Below are 17,032 nucleotides of genomic sequence, written 5' to 3' on the forward strand. Positions count from 1 at the left end.
TCCATGTCTGGAATGAAAAGAACATGGGCTTCCATGTCAGCTCTGCAGCACTCAAATCATTCTTCTACTGAGGTAGCCTGGCAGGCCACTTAATCTCTTGTCTGCAAATTGGTCTTACCTTGCAGGATTGTGCATACAGGTTAGGCAGATAAAAAGGGGTTCTGTTTTTACCCCTGCGATCCAAACAACTCATATTACAAAACACCCCGCTGCTTAGTAAAGTTTGAATTCTACATTTCCTATGAACACAATTCAAAATACAGCTGTTTCAGAATGTTACCTCATTGAGATTAGGTCTGAATCTGAACAGTACAAGATTTTCATAATTAAAAAGCATGAGATCAACCCTGGGCTCCTTAATTCCAGCTATTCTCTTGACCCTTCTGCCCTTGCCACCTCTGCTCAGTAGAATACTAACCCAGTTTAAAGACAGAGGAAATTCCTACCCTGCCTTCTTTCATACATCATCAAATTCCCTTCCTCTGTACCTGCTATCATCTCAACAGTATGCGTAGTAGCATTTCTATTTGTACATCTTTGTCACAATCCTTCAAACAGGAGCTAACAACCTACTTAAAACGTTAATTAAAACGTTTACATGTTGCTCTAATACATAATGCTTCCAATGGTTTCTCATTTCACTTTACATAAAATACAAACCCCTGACCCTGCCTGTGTATGATCTGACCCTTGACAGCCTCTTCCATCAACCAACCTCTCCTCTTCCTGAAATATGCACATCTGTTCCTGAGCCTTTACACGTGCTGTCTGTCCGCCCTGCCTGGGATGCTCTTCTCCCAGACCTCGGGTGATAGGCTTCATCCTTCAGGTCCCCCCTCCAAAGTCACTTCTCCAAAGCCACCTCTCCAGAAGGGCCTTCTTTCACACCCTTTCTAAAATAAGCTCCTCTTGTGGGGAGGTTATAGCTTAGTGGTAGAGTGCATGCTTATCATGCACGAGGTCCTGGGTTCAATCTCCAGTATCTCTATTAAATAAATAAACCTAATTACCCCCCGCAAAAAAAGAATTAAAAAAAAAGATTTTAAATTTAGAAAATAAGCTCCTCTTAACATTGCCCCCTCCATCACTATTCCTTAGCTAACGCTTTTTTCATAATGCTTAGCACTATCTGAAATAACCTTACTTTACTTTATCACTGATTCTTACAACAATCTGAAATTACCTTATTTTATCATTGAATACAAGCTTCAAGAGGGCAGCAGGGATGTGTTTTTCTCATTATTATATGCCCCTTATCTATTCCTACAACAGTGCCTGGCCTGTATTTGGGTATGCAGTAAATATTGAGGAATGAATTTCATACACACTAATTTGCTAAGCTCTCATCTTTCAAGTTTGAGCATGTGTTCTTTTTCCAACTGCCCTTCCATGAGTGTGTATATCCCTGCGCAAGGTTCTAGGCTCCTGGCGCTCACAGATGAAAGGGGGCAGACAGACACTTAGCCGACAGCTGAGCGGAGCAAACTGGTGAGCCACGGGCCGAATCCTAGCAGGCACGGGTATCTGGTTTATTTAATGTTTGTTTTAAATGAACTGGTTGCTAATATTTTTAATTGGAAATACATAACAACCTGGATTTTCAACTTAAAAAAAAAATTAGAATACATGAAATCTACAGCCCCTCAAGGCCAACAGTCGACTAGCACCAAGCGGCCCTCTGGCGGGGCGCGTGGATGACGGTGCATTATAGCTCTTTCTACGCTCCCTTAGCCGCAGCACGGAAGCAGATGCCAGTTTTCATTTATCGCTATGTTGACACTGGTGTTTTTCTTGAATCCTGCTCCTTTTGCTCATTGATATTATCTGCCTGGTCCTTTCAAAAGACCCCTGACATCTCAGAAGATGGTCCAAGACCTGCCCGCGTCCCCACAGCTGTGAGTGTGGCATCGCTTGTCCAGGCTCCAGGGCCAGCTGCAAACCAGACCGTCCGCCGTGCCCAGCACCTCGCCCCCGCTTGACCCAGAGTAACGCAGTTCACCTTCCTCATCTGCATTTTCTCACCTGAGCGGTTCCTGCGCCGCTGGAGCACGTGCAGGAAGTTCCACAGATGGATCCTTCCGGTTTCTATATAGAGCATATGACACGTCAGATCTTTGTACAGCACACAAGGTACATCATAAATCGAAGCCACCATGAGGTTCAATATTCCACCCGGAACGACAAAACTAATTTCCTGCTCAAAATGTATTATTCTTGTGGGCCTTTCCAAACCAACCAAGTTTTACTGATATGATAACTGCAACCAAGACTAGTGTTGAAATTAGTTAGCCAAGCTTTCCACTCCTAGCAGACTGTATTTGTTTTTGAGCTGTGTTTCCCGTATTAAAATAGAAAAAAAAATATATATATATGTCTACATATATAGGGGGAGAGAGACAGAGGTGTAGTTGATGTATCAGTTTCAGGTGTACAACAGCAATTCGCAATTTTTAAAGGCTGTGCTTCATTTATAGTCATTATAAAATATTGGCCATACTCCCTGTGTTGTACAGTATATCTTTGTAGCTTATTTTATGCATAATAGTTTGTATCTTTTAATCCCCTCCCGGACCCGTGCCACTCCCTGCTCCCCCCGCCACTGGTGACCACTAATTTATTCTCTGTATCTGTGAGTCTGTTTTTGTTATATTCACTAGTTTATTTTTTTTAGATTCTACATATAAGTGATACCATATTGTATTTGTCTTTCTCTGACTTATTTCACTAAGCATAATACCCTTCAAGTCCATCCATGTTGTTGCAAATGGCAAGATTTCATATTTTTGTTTTACACTGATAATATGCCACATTTTCTTTATCCAGTCATCTGTTGATGGACACTTATGTTGCTTCCTTATATTGACAATTGTAAATAATGCTGCTATGAACACTGGGGTGCATGTATCTTTTTGAATCAATGTTTGCATTTTCTTCAGATATATACCCAGGAGTAGAATTGTTGGATCATATGGTGGTTCTATTTTCAGTTTTTTGAGGAACCTCCGTACTGCTTTCCAGTGGCTGCCCCAATTTACATTCTCACCAACAGTGTAGAAGGGTGCCCTTTTCTGCACATTCTCCCCAACATTTGTTATTTGTTCTCTTTTTGATGTAACAGACTACACTTTATACACAATTGAAATTGAGAGTCAGCAAATGAACTTTCAACTTGAAAATAGTCAAACTGCCAATGTCAAGGTTCTACTGTAATTGCATATATACCTCATGAAGCCTTCCATGATGGGTTTCTGCCTAGAGAAATAAGGTCAGGGAAAGTCTTGATGTCTAGACATATACCAAATACCTACTTACAATTAGTATCTGTTTGCAGGGTACTTGCTACCCAAGTGGAGACAAAACCAATTTTTTTAAAAAGCCAAATACATCCAGAGTAATCCTGAGTATGTTTCAGGGCCAAGCAAGCAGCACACTGAGGGCTGAGTTAAAGAAGAAAGAGGGACGCCTGTGGTCTAGGGGGCCTTGCAAAGTTCATAGAGGATAGGGAACATGGGCTGGGCTTAGAATGGGAAGGATTTAACAGGACAAGGACGAGGAGGCAGTGTCCTACCGAGGCAAGGTTCTAGGTGTAGATTCAGGGCAGCTTGGAGGGTGCCCTGGGAGAGACCAGATGTGTCTGTTCTGGCTGGAGAGGCTCATGCAGGGAGTAATGAACAATAATACTGGACTGGAAATGGTGAGGCTCATGCAGTCAGACTGTCTGGGGTCAATGCTTAGCCCCTCTAACTACTAGCAGGCTAATTTTGCACACACTACTTAACCACTCTGAGCTTCCATTTCCCATCTGCAGAAAGTCATTGAACCTGCTGAATTCAGATGCTATGAGTAAAGGAAATAATGTAACTGCATTTAGTGCCATGATAGGCTTGTAGTGAATGTTAAATAATAATGGTATTATCATTATTAACATCATCAGAGGCTTCAGACTAAGGTATCTTGTAGCTGTGTCACTGCATTCTCTGCCTCCATCTTCCTGCAGCCTTTTCCTGTGTCCTCCCCTCTTACAAGGACACCAGGCATTGGATTTTGGGCCCACTCCAAACCAGCATGACCTTAACTGATGACATCTACAAAGACACGCTGTCCAAATAAGGTCACATTCTAAGGTTCTACGTGGACATGAATTTTTTTAGGGGGGAACTATCCAACTCACTACAGTGACATAGGAAAAATGATGTTAATAGAAACAAGTCAACATTTTAAAAAACGTTTTCATTTTGAAATAATCATACATAAAAGAGTTGCAAAAATCCTACAAATAATTCCTGTATTCAGAGTCCCCAGATGTTAACATGTGACCACATGTGCTTTATCCCCCCGTTCTCTCTCCACATGTATGTCTACGTAATGGGTTTTCTGCTCTGCTTGAGAGGAAGCTGCAGTCATGATGTCCCCTTCCCGGTAAGTATTTCAGTGCATACTCCCTAGAGACAAGGGCATTAATCTTACACAGCCACAATGTAGTTACCAAAGTCAGGAAATTAACATAACTGGCCCCAAACTATAATCTATTGACCTTTTTCAAATATTGCCCATTTTCCTACCAATGTCCTTTTCCTAGTCCAGTCTAATCACATGTTGCCTTTAGTCTCCATCCAGCTGTAATAGTTCCTCAGTCTGTCTGTCATCACTCTGATACTTTTGTTTGTTTTTTGTTTGGGGGAGATTTTCTTTTCCCACTATTATAGTTTGATAAATTTCAAATGTCTAAGGAAATTTTTAATAGTAGTACAACTGATACCCTTATATTCATTACCTAAGATTCATTAATAGTTAACATTTTGCTTCATATCTCTATGTCTACGTATGCAGACATATGTTTTTCTTTTTCTCTCTTTTCTGGACTATTTGAGTTACTTTACCCCTAAGTACTTTAGCATGTAACACCAAGGATTGAGGACATCTGCCTACACAGTCACAACTGTCATCACACTCAGGAGCGTTAACACTGACACAATTCTGTAATACACAGTTTGTATTTGAGTGCTCCAGACCTCTGTAGTAATGTTTTTTATACCTGTGGGTGGGTTGGTTGATACAGGATCCAACCAGAGATTATCTACCGTTTTTAGCTGGATATCTCTTAGGATGCATTCATTTAGAAACTTCCCTGTGACTAGATTCATGTTGAACATTTTTGGGAGGCATATTACATAGATGATATCATGTTCCAGGGTATCACCAAGAGCACTCACATCAATTTGCCTCACCATTGGTGATGTTAAGTTTGATCATTTGACTGAGGCAGTGTCCGCCAAACGCCTCCTCTATAGAGGTAACTTTAATCTGTACTCTGTGTGGGGTTATACATGAAGACTGTGTGAACTTCCTGTTCTTTGAGAGTTTTTACCAGTGGCTTTAGCATCCATTAAAGGTCTTGCCTGAATCAAGCTCTTTTGCTTTTGTCTTTTTTTTTTTTTTTTTGCCATAGTGGTTGGAAGATGGTGATTTTTCTATTTCAAGTTTGTTTAAACATTTTTCTGTAAAAAAAAAATCTTTCCCTTCTCCACCTCTTTTTAATTTTTAAAAGTATCTATAGATTTACAGGTTTTTAAAATTCAGTGTGTTATAATTTGTTCCTATCATTATTATGATGCTGAAAGCATTCCAGATTAGGCCAGTGGAAACTCCTGTGAGCCCGCTCCTTTGATCTTTCAATATGCCCCGCCCCCCACTTAGTTTGGGGGCATCACATTACTTTCCTGTACAACAAAATTATCCAGGCTCACCTGGTACTTTCTCTGCTTCAACCCAGGAATGAGCCACTCCCCTAAGAAGCATAGGTTCCTCTTAGTGAGCCATCAAACTCTGATAATTGGAATGTCATTGCTTCTACACCTTTTTGTATGAATCCTTTGATTCCAGTCTGTTGCTACAGGGTTCCTTCCCTCCTCCCCACTGGTGTAAAACAGTGGTTTTGTAGAATGTCCCTTAATTGGAGTTTGTGTGATATGTCTTTGCGGTTAGATTTGGGTTTTGTGTTTGGGGCAGGAATACAACAGAGGTGAGGTTTTGTCATGTCGATTTGTTTCACTACTGATGGTGTTAACTTTGGTCATCTGTTAGGGAGGTGTCTGCCAGTGTCCTCTACTTAAATGTTACCATTTTAACCTTTGCAATTGATAAGATACATTAAGATATATTTTTCATCATAATTCTGACTGCTAATTTTGGCATACCTTGATAATTTTGCCAGAAACATTTATTGAAAACAATTTTCTAATTCTACTATTCCTTCTACATGTATTAGTTGGAATCCCACTGAAAGGAAGAGCTTTTCATTTATTCATTTGTTCATGTGTATTACTATGGACTCATTTTGTGGGTTATAATTCATTAATATTATTACATAATTTTTTGCTCAAATTATCCCAAATGTGGCCAATGAGAGCCCCTTTGAGCTAGTTTATGTATCCTTTCAGGTGAACACTTTAAGACTTTCCTTTGCACGTGCGACTTTTCAAAAGATCCCACCATGTGAATGTTCTGCAGAAGAATAAAACAAGCAGCTCTCGGGCTTTCTCGTCAGCACTGGCTTTGGAGGGGATGAAGTGACTTCCGAAGGTCAGGATAACTACACTGCCAGTTCTTAGGGCTCTCGTGGCTGAAATTTCCAGAACAACTGCCCTTTGGTGCAGGACACCCTCCCTCCCTCAAGATTAGTTCCCTGACTCTTTGATGTTCTTTCCTGACAAGCCTTTTAATCTGCGGTACAAGGTAGCAATAAGTACTACCGCCACTAGAGGTCACCATTTGGCCGGACGTGATGAAGATCTCTCAATCTCTCATCAGCTGACTCTCAAGCCTTATTAGGAACACAATAAGGACTTGTTTGTTTCCCAAGGGGCAACAGTATCTCTATACATGTCCACTTAAGCCTTATTTAGGCTCTTAATTCAGACTTGAACCTTTGCTAAGTTCTGCTTGCAGAAGAGTAAACACAGCAACCCCAGTTTATACAAGCACTATGTTCCAGGTACCATTCTGTTTCTCATATATTGACTCATTGAGCATCTTTCAAAAACCCTATGGTGGTGTGATGGTGGGGAACCCATGAGGAAGTGATTTCACACAGCTAGTAAGTGGTTGAGCCAGGATTCAAACCCAGTTTGTCTGTATACTTAACCACTAAACTGTGTATCAGCCTGCACAGCTTTGCCGGCGTCCCATTTTCATCAGATCTTCCCATATAAAGCCTGGAGTCACCGGCCTCTTTATTAAAGTGTCGGCATAATAAGATTTGAAATTGTCAGGTCTTTAGGGAGCTTGGCAGTGGATGCCGACTACCAGCTGGGTGCCGCCAGGACCTTGCCCAGCAGTCATCCTGACACCCACACCTCAGCCCAGCCTGCCCTCCGGTTGCAAGCTGGCCAGTGTGGGGCTCGATCCCAGTAACCCTGTGGCTCCACTGCCACCCTATTCAGTATCGCGCTCAGAGAACCTGGGGCCACCAGCTCTTTCCCACGTGGCCCTGGCTTCCTAGAAGCAGTAGCAGCTTGCTTTGGAAGCTGCTTCAAATTAAGCCCAAAGAAAGGTACAAAGGTACCTGATAAACTTTGAGATCTTTCCTCCTTGGCAGGCGGTGGGGGAAGGGGCATGGGTTCTGGAGTTAGACTCACCTACACTCGAAGCCTGTTGGTCCTGCTCAGTGCCGTGTGGCCTCGGATAGAATTGCTTAACTCCTCTGAGCCCGTACGTCCTCATCTGTGGGTAGACAATGATAACACATCCCTGGCATGAATGCGGTGAGAGTTCATGACACACATAAAGCACACTGCTACAGGGTAGGAGGTACTCCACAGACTTGACTGTGATCACTTCCTTAAAGGCCCAGCCCGACTCCCACCAGTCAGAGAAGCTGACCCTGAGGTCACGGCCTCGGAGGAGCTCTCCTTTCCCCCAGACACCGGTGCCTCCTGCTGCCTGTGTTATTCCTTGAGCAATGAAGCCACTATCAAGTGTCGTCTCTTGTGTCGGCCTAATTCTCCAACTTGACTCCAGTCAGAGCTGGGACTGTCTTTTATGCAAACTTGAGAGGCCTACTCTGAACCGGCGACCCCATACAGTCAGTGCTCAGCACATGCCTGTGGATGACAGAAACTAACTGAAGTCAGTTCACAAGACTTTACAGAGGATTTACTGAGTGTCAGGCAATGGGTCGGGCTCTGGGAACGGGGAGGTGATTAAAACCCAGCACCCCACGAAAGGCGCTCCTGCACTGATTAAACATTTCTGCAAAGGCCTGGAGCCATTCGTGCACCTTTTCCAGGCATCCAGTTCCCAGGGAAGGACTGTCTTTGTTGAGGCAGCCTGGTTCTCTGTCTCAAACAGGCAAAAGCCAAGTCCACAGCCCAGAGCCTCACACCCTGGAGAGGACATAACGTGGTCTTTAGTGTCCAAGGACCCTGAGGCCCCTAGGGACCTCACAAGCTGTTCTAACCACCTGCTCCTTAAGACCAGCCAGCAGCCCCTGCTCTCCCAGGGGTGCAAGATGGTGAGGGCGGAGCCAGTCGCCTCTCCTGACCACGAGGTGTCAGTGTTAAACTGCACATGGCTGAGGACTCAGTCAGTGATGGAGTCCCCGTGACTCACCCCAGCAATGTGGTATCTGCATGATTTATTCTTGGGTGGAGTGAAAAGGGGGAGAGAATGGGTCGGAAAAAATGAAACCATCTGTTGAATTCACAAGTTGCCACAATCATGGGTTCAACTGATGTTCAACTGACTCTGACTAAGTATTTTTAGGGCAAAGAAATAAGGTAATTGGAGGGTTTCAGAAAGCAAGAACTGTCCGGAAACCCAAATGATAAATGGAGAAATACTATGCAATAGCAAAAGCTTTACTCTTTACTTAGCAAAACAAAATTATATTTTTTTTCCCCTAGGAAAAAGGCAGCTTTCAGAAGTTAAAAGAAACAGAGTTGACAATCCCCCCGCCCCCACCGCCCGCAACAGAATAAGGAAGCATCCCTTTTATCTGGGTTCAGAACTGGCAAGCAACCCCGGCGTGGGCACTTCACAAACATTCATAGTGATGAAAACGTCGAGAGTGCAAGGGAACTGTTTTGTCATTTCAAGAACCCTTCTGAAATGCCAGTGATTGTAGCAGGGTCCCAACTACCCTTTGCAAATCTTGAACAAGAAAAGCCCAGTTCAGCTGGTCACATGGGATGAAACCAAACAAGGACAGTGGGTTAATTTCTCCCGGAGTCTGGGGTTATGACTGTCCTTACAAAGAGCAGAGCAAATTGAAGCAGTGGATGGGATTTTTAAACCACCACTCCCAAAACACCCAAGCCACTAGGATCCAATGAGTCTACTTTGTGGGGATAACCTGGAAACTGCCTCGCTTGGCGGTGCATTGGCTATGCAGGCCGTGCCCACGGACAGAGTTAACGTCGGAGCAGGGAGTGGCCGTTCATCTGTCATCTTAAACCATCTAGATCATGCTGTATCAACTGAGTTGAGGGACATTCAGAGAGAACATGGTGAAACCGATACATTGGTATGCTGCCCGGTCAAGGTCTGCTTGTTTTGGCCCAGGTACACCTGGCCTTGGCCGGGGTGATCTTGATAAACAGAGAGGAAGGCACCTCAGTAACCATCGCCCGGACGGCCTGGGTTGGAGAAGCTGGGTTCTGGCGGAATCATGCCAGTCAGGCTTGGAGACCTTCCACCGGAGAGCTGGGCTCCGTCTGCCCCTACAGAGGCTTCTTTCTGGTTCTAGGAAACACTCTCCATTTGCTGGTGGTTGACTCAAGCCAGAGCAGGGGTGGGGCAGCCCCTGCTTGGACGTGGGCCTGGGCTACCTTCGGCCTGGACCAGAACAGCTCTATTTCCTCACGCCAGCCCCCACGCTCCACCCCACCCCCAACAGTGGGTAGCCTCAGTCCTCTCAGCGCTGGAAGGGGCGATAGGGAGTCCCTCCTCCCCGCCAGTGGTTTCCCAGTCATCTGGGGCTCCCCGGTGCTGGGAGGAGCGCTGAGGCTGACATCGTGATGTCAGGGGCAGGGGGATCCAGAGCCCTGCTCATGGCCTTGAACCACAGTCAGTCAGTATAGCGGTGCCTGGCGCGCAGGCCCGGCCCCAGGAAAACCGTGGCCCTGGCCTTGCACACACACCTCTATTTCTAGCACTCCCTCCCCTCCCTCCTGCCGCCACTTTGTCAGAACCCGCCCTTCCATTCCACCCTCAGAGCCTGACTGGGCACCTCTGCTGAGAGGTGGGCTGCGCCCTCCCTCCTCACAGATCCACAAGGCCAGGAAGGGAAGGAGCATTAACTCGGTGCTTTTTGTGCCAGAAGCTTCTGATGCCGGATCTCTTCTGATCCTGCCCTCACACCTAAGAGGAAGGCCTCGTGACTCCCACCAGAACCTGGACGGTGCAGAGGCCCCCGAGCAGGGACCTGCCGCCTGCCTGCCCGAGTTCAAAGTCCAGCTTCACCCTTCACCCTGTGTGACCCTGGGCCGGTGACCTGACCCACATGCCTGTCCCCTGGGAAAACAGGAACCAGGCTATTGTGAGCATAGAATGTGTGAACTTAGGTAGAAAGTGCCCAGGGCAGCCGTGTTAGTTATCATTATTAACTTTCTATGTTAAAGACGAGAAAACAGGTCACGGAGAAGGTGCAAAGTGTGGGTTCTGGTGGGCTCCATGCAAAAGCTTCCCCCAATTTCAGGCTGTTTCTCTATCACGTTGTAAATTGTCGTCCTCTCCCAGGGATGGTTACCGTAAGCCTTAAAAGTGAGTTTTAGACCAGGGTGTGGGACAGAACTTGGAAAAACAGGGCCACCTGAGTCGTATTTGGGCCCTGACATTGTGTCCCTGGAGCTGAGGGCTACCAGCTGCCAGCAGTGGGCTCACACCAGGCCTGCTCCAGCGTCTGGCCCAGGCTCCCACCCCCTCCGCTACCCGCCGGCTGAGACCACAGGATTCTGACTCTAAGCCCCTGGTCCCCATCCTAAAATCTTGAGTAGTTCTCCCTGAAAATATGGCAGAGGTGGAATTTAAACCAAAGCCTGCCTGGCTCCAGAGCCCATGTTCTCTCCACTATCTTGGTCTGCTGCCCACAGCTGCCCAGACATCTGTGGCAGACAGACAAATGAGGCCACAGGGACTGACAGTCCGGACTTGGCCTTCATGTGCAGTGGGAAGGGAACAGGAAACTGGGACAAAGGCCAATGCTGGGCGCAAGCACATGTGCACAGAACTAAGTTATCCAATCACTCAATTTAGAAATCCCATCAGTGGGAAGATCACACGCATTCACCTAACATGTAGGCAGGACTCCCTTCAGCCCCAAAGCAGAAAGGCATCCAGAGGTGTCTTGGGTCAGGCACACTGTGGTCTCAAGGGTGCAGCATTTTCTGGAGCTTATCTCATGCCCTGAATTGATCCTCTCCTGATTAGCTTTGAGATCTTGGCCAAATCTCTCAGCCTCTCTGAACCTCAATTTCCTAATACGGAAAGCCGGGCAAGTAATCCCCACCTCACAGGAGTAAAATGATTTGACATATGCAAGAAGGCCAGGGGCTGGCACGCAGAGATGTTTATGAAATGGTGAGCTTTTCTGGCCTGGGTGAGAACCCATGTACACTCTAAGTTCCACCCCAGAGAGGAAAGATCTGGAAGAAGGCTTCCAGCGCACTTGCCCGAATGTTCACTTCTCACGTGTGGGAAGAAGCCTGTCTTTGTGTCACTTCCCTGCACTGTGGGTATCAGACTCCCTGCTCAGCAACCCAGCACCTCTGATGGCTTGTCCACTGCCCTCCTGGGCCCCCTGGGCCTCTGTGACACACACAGCTGCCCACCTGCCCCTCCACTGGCAGACCCTCCACGCGGGTCAGTGCTGTGCTCACTGGCACCATGTGACATTCTCAGTTCTGCCCATCATCCGGTCTGCCTACTGAGGAGGAGGAGAGGACACGGGCTGGAGCTTGGGGTGGGGGTGCTCACGGGGGGGAAGCCTCCAGAAGCCCAACAACCTTTCATCCCAGGCCCAATGCCAGGAAGCTGAGTCTAAAAGGAAACCCTCAGGGGAGGGGGCCTGGGAAGAGGCGTGCATGGGGCGTGGAGGACTATCTGGAATGTCCAAGGCTCTTCAGGAATCTCTGTCAGATGAGAAAGGAAAAGGAAAGCGGGTAACCAGATCAAAGGGCACGAGTGTTCAGCTGATTATTCACCATGACTAAAGGATGACCGTTGACTGGATTGCTAATTCCACAGGTATGGAGGGGAAGGGCTTGTTGGCTTTTTTTTCCTCCCCACCATGCAGGGCAGGGAGTCATTCAACTCCTAGCACTTACATGGTGAGAAGGGCGAGGGGTCTGAAGCCAGGATTCCTGGATTCGAGCTATGGTTCCACTAGCATGTGACCTTTTAGACCCCAAATTCTTCATGTGAAAATAAGGGCACTGGGGGGCTGCAGTGAGCAGTCTGTGAGAACATGTCCCACGAACAGGGAGCCCAGCAGTTAGTGCTCACTTGTTACTGTTAATGTGCAGGAGCCCTGATTTCTCTCCAGGCCATCAGTGTCAGCAAGGAGGGAGGGGGCTCTTCATCAAGGCGTTTTGTAATCTTTGGAGGTTTTAAAAGGCTTTTTAAAGCCTGAAGTAAAGCTGCCCAGTTGCTTTGGTTTCTCCATCTGATCGCTTATCATTTGGGGGGGAAATATGGGCCCTTCTGGGGGAAGCCTTCACGAGTGGCCACCATCAGTCCCCAGGGAGGCCTCCCCGCAGGATTGGAGGAGCAGCCAGCCGTCTCGTAGCCGCCTGAGGAAGGCAGGCTGCGACATGCCTCCCACCTGGGGTCCAGGGCTGCCTTATTCACTTTTACCTTCGTGGGCCACTTCCGCCACTAAAAAATATTTCAAAATATATTTTACGACTGCATTGGTATAAAAATAGATCTAATTCAGGCTGGGTTTATTATGACATTCATCCTTAATAATTTTTCCTACATTTTAAGAGAATTGACATTTAATTGGAAAGAAATAAATTATGAGGAGCGATTTGGCCACTAGGGGGCAGCACGAGCTCACCAGATGCTTAAGGGACCTGGGGTGGCGGGTAAATCGTGGGGAAGGACCCAGCAAAGACTCCCACCCCTTGACTCACAAAGGCCTTTTGCTTCTCCCAGCGTTTCCTCGGAGAGGGCTGTGTTAGCGCCTCACACCCTCAGCCCCAGGAAGCAGGCGGGCGGTGTGAGAGTTACGGCCCCACTCGGGGCAGGGAGGCTCTCCCTGGGAGGTGCAGGGTTGCGCGGGGTCACAGGGTGTCAGAGGCGGGGCGGATCAGAATTTCCTGGCTCCTCCTACGAGACTCTCCCCGGGAGCCTCCGCGGGGCTGGGTGCTCTGAAAACCTACGGCACTGGTGATGTTAGCGGCCGGCTGGCCCAGCCCTACCCCTAATCCCAACACTCACTGGGGAGCAGCAGCCCCCCTTCCCATCCAGGCTCGGGGAAGGGTGGAGCGGGGACCCTGCATTGCGACCCGGGCCCTGCCCCCAACGTGCCTTTGTTCACTCCCTCTGCCCTTGCCCGACACCAGCAGGTGGGGGATGTTCACTCCTCTCCCCAGAAGTGAACGCAGACATCAAAGGCACACAAAAAGCGTTCGCTGTGCAAAGGGTACAGGAAGAACTCAGTGCGGCTCGGGAGGGCTGGGGGCCTGAGCCAGGAGGTACAGCAAAAAAGAAAAGAGCAGAAACAAAACCAAACAGAACAGCAGGCAGAAGACGATCCGATCTCCAGGCGCTTTTCTACCTCCCAAGGGGAACACCCAGCACGTGGCGGCGGGAACAATGGGCCTTTCTCCCCTCTGGCAGCTGAGCACACACCCGGGAGCAAGGGAGACCCTCTCCAGGAGGTTCCCTCTGTGGAGGGCCTGGACTACGGGAAACTAGTTTACAACACACATAATTTGTGTTGTTTCCTTCTGCACACGTGAGAGTAGTGCCTAACCCAGTGAGATACATAAACGCTTTTCCTTGCTGGATAAGCAAAAAAAAGATCGCTCATTTTTTAGAGTAAACAGGAGATGCCGGGTGACTCTGAAATGGATGTGGCAAAGGGTAACCCTGCTCTCTTTCAGAGAGCACCTGCGTGGTTCACAGGAGCCAAGAAGGTTCTGGAACCCTGGCAAAGTGTGGCTAGGGGGACAAGACCTTACACAGAGGCCCTGGAGAGGTGGAATGGGTGGGAGGGTAGGGGTTCTGGGTGCTCCAGAGGCTCTGGGGACAGAGGTGACAGCCACCCACTGAGCAGCACCAATGCCTGCCCTCAGGGTTACCACCATCTAGGCAGACGCCTCTCCCGCTCACACACACAGCGACCCCAGCGCTGGTCTGGTCAGACAGGCCCAACTAGGAAGGAGAATGCTAGGCCTGTCACTGGGATGAAGAGTAAGTCACAGTTCAGTGTCCGGTCTCCACGTCACACCTCTGACCACACCCCCAACACCAGGGGATCTGCATGCAGAGGTGACCATCTGGTCTAGTGGGAGGAGCAGGACTCACAGACCCGCTCAGGGAAGGACAGGGGCCCTCGGCAGAAAGCCTGGGCATTCCTGAGGCGCTGGATCAGGAGCTTCCTGGGAGGAGGACAGTCATGGTGGTCTCCAGCCACAGGAAAAGGCTAATCCAAGGAAGGCTTGCTTTTGGGGGCAGCCGTGGTCTTCCCGAGGCTGAGCCAGACACGCCGTATTCAGGAATCTGTGATAGAGGACTTCTGGGATGATCTACTCTGATTCTCTCGTATCACCACAGGAAGGGACTTAGGAGGAAATATAGCTAAGCTCCAGTGTGGCCCAAAGGGATGGTATGACTTGCAGAACGCCCCACAGATGCTCAGAGGACAGGAACAGAAAGCCCTGGTTTCCTGATGTACGCCCAGAGTCCTTGCTGGTAGATGGCACTACTTTGAAAATGGAGCGTATGGGTGCCCTAGAGGAGTCCTGAGAAGCTGGGGTGTCTCCCTGAAGCCCATGGGGCTGAGAGTGCAAAGGGAACCTTAATTTTTAGGCCAAAGAGACAGGTAGGCCACTAAAACAGTGCAATTTATGGGAGTAGCTAGAAAGCCAAAGCACACACCAGCTCGAGATCACATGACAGCGAAGGACATGGGTGAGAGGGTGTCCAAGGGTCCTTCCATCTCCAGTGTTCAGAAAACTGCTGTCCTAAGTGAGGCCCCAGGAGATCAGAGGGCGCCCGTGTGCTGACTTGCGAGCAGCAGACCTGGGAGGGCCGTGACTCACCCCGCAGGGCTGCCCTGGACCACTAGGGCCGTTCTGAGTCAGCAGCCATCTCTGAGGCCTTTGATGGTGACTCAGCAGAAAGACAGAGCAACGCACTGCCTCCCCTTGGAGAGGCCCCTCAGCTGGAACCTCCCGCCTGTGCCTTGCACTCCTTCCTCTGCCTCTGGGAAAGCAGAGGGCCTCCTGCTTTCTCCCAGGCCCACCGTGTGGGCTGTCAGAGCCTCCCCCGCCCAGGGTGGGGCTGCGGGGCTGGCAGCACGCACTGGAACAACACCAGTTTGGTTTCTCAGGTTAAGCAACCAGCCTTCTTCAAATGCTTATTTTGCCAAAGAGGAGAGGAGCACAGGGTTTAGATCTGGAAGACACTTCAGGGAACAGCCAATTCTATAATTTCCTGAGTGAAGAAACTGAAGCATGGATAGATTATGTGCTGTCCCCAAGATTACACAGTCTCTTTCCTCAAGCTACCGGTTTGCTTGGCTAACCAGCAGGCAGGGGCGAGCGGGTCCTCTGAGGAATGAGCCACAGCCCAGCTCAGGTACCTGGGCCTTTCCTGTGACAGGCAGAGCAGTGACCCCAGCCGCACTCCCTGGATGTCCACTCTACGATCCCTGGGACCTGTGACTGTATCACTTTACGTGGTAAAAGGACTCTGCAGGTATGATTAAGTTGAACAGATCTTGAAGTGAAAGATTATTTTGGATTACCTGGGTGTTAAACCCACAGTCACGAGGATCCTTGTAAGTGAGCGGTGGAGTCAGAGAGAGGTTGGAAGAGGCCCCGCTGCTGGCTTTGAAGGTGGGGGAAGGGGCTTCAGTCCAAGGCGTCCAGGCGCTAGAAGCTGGGAATCTAAGGAGACAGAATCCCCCTTGGCGCCTCCAGGGGGAATCAGCCCTGTCTGCACCTTGATTTTAGCTCAGCGAAGCCCATTTTGGACTTCTGACCTCCTGAGCCATAAAATGTAAGTTTGTGTCTCTATTTGCGGTAATGTGTTACAGCAGCAATGGGTGACTAACACATGTCTCCTGAGCCCTCCATCCCACTGCTATTTAATTGGTGGTTTTAAAAAATAAGTTTGAAAACAAATTTGCCACCCCTTCATTTCTACTTAATGATATAAAAACTAAATAATTTGGAAAATTACGGTAAAAATACCAAGCCCCTTTCATTCAATAATGAATGGTACATCCTTGATCAAGCTGGACTCAGCTGGATACAAAAAATAAACAACTTAATTTTCCTTTCGTCATTATCCTTTTAAGCCCCCTCTGTTGAATTATTCTTCAGCTTTTGGGGGTGAAACGCTGGGCGTATCCTAAAGCTTTTCTGGTCACTTTCAGGTATTAAGAAACATCTCATTTTTAGGAATGGGAAGTCCAGTGTCACAGCCAAGCTTTAATCTCTCATTTAATATAAAGCTTTTTCCCATCTGAAGCCTGCGGAAGCACCCAGGGGCACTCGGGAGAAAGGAGGCTACCCTCTGGACTAGTTCCCCACCTGATTCTTCCATGCTCCGCCGCTCACTTTGCTGGCTGTGGCTCCTTCAAGGTGGGGATGAGAGGGGCAGGTTGGCTTCACGGACTCATGTGGCAGATGTGCAAATGATTGCTCTTTGCTCAGGGAGCATTTTGAAGACCTCCAACCACATGGTTCTCCAGCCAAGGGTCTCACCCACTGGCTGCCTCCTAACAACTCTTCCCTCAGTCCCTCTACCCACTGCACCCCCGAAAAGAACCCAACTTTATGTCAGGAGCACAGCACCC

At 48.2% G+C, this 17,032-nt stretch overlaps 1 long non-coding RNA gene across 1 annotated transcript in view; it reads left to right on the forward strand.

Annotated features, from left to right (window-relative positions):
• LOC123615994 (uncharacterized) overlaps window positions 1-17,032 on the forward strand; it is a 34,635-nt gene continuing 17,603 nt past the window's right edge. Inside the window, exons 1-3 of the long non-coding RNA XR_006723861.2 lie at window positions 1-4,419; window positions 6,441-6,582; window positions 8,904-12,243. This is a non-coding gene — a long non-coding RNA (uncharacterized LOC123615994). The remainder of the gene's footprint in view (window positions 4,420-6,440; window positions 6,583-8,903; window positions 12,244-17,032) is intronic.

This window comes from Camelus bactrianus, chromosome 1, assembly GCF_048773025.1.
Source record: "Camelus bactrianus isolate YW-2024 breed Bactrian camel chromosome 1, ASM4877302v1, whole genome shotgun sequence".
Taxonomy (NCBI): domain Eukaryota; kingdom Metazoa; phylum Chordata; class Mammalia; order Artiodactyla; family Camelidae; genus Camelus; species Camelus bactrianus.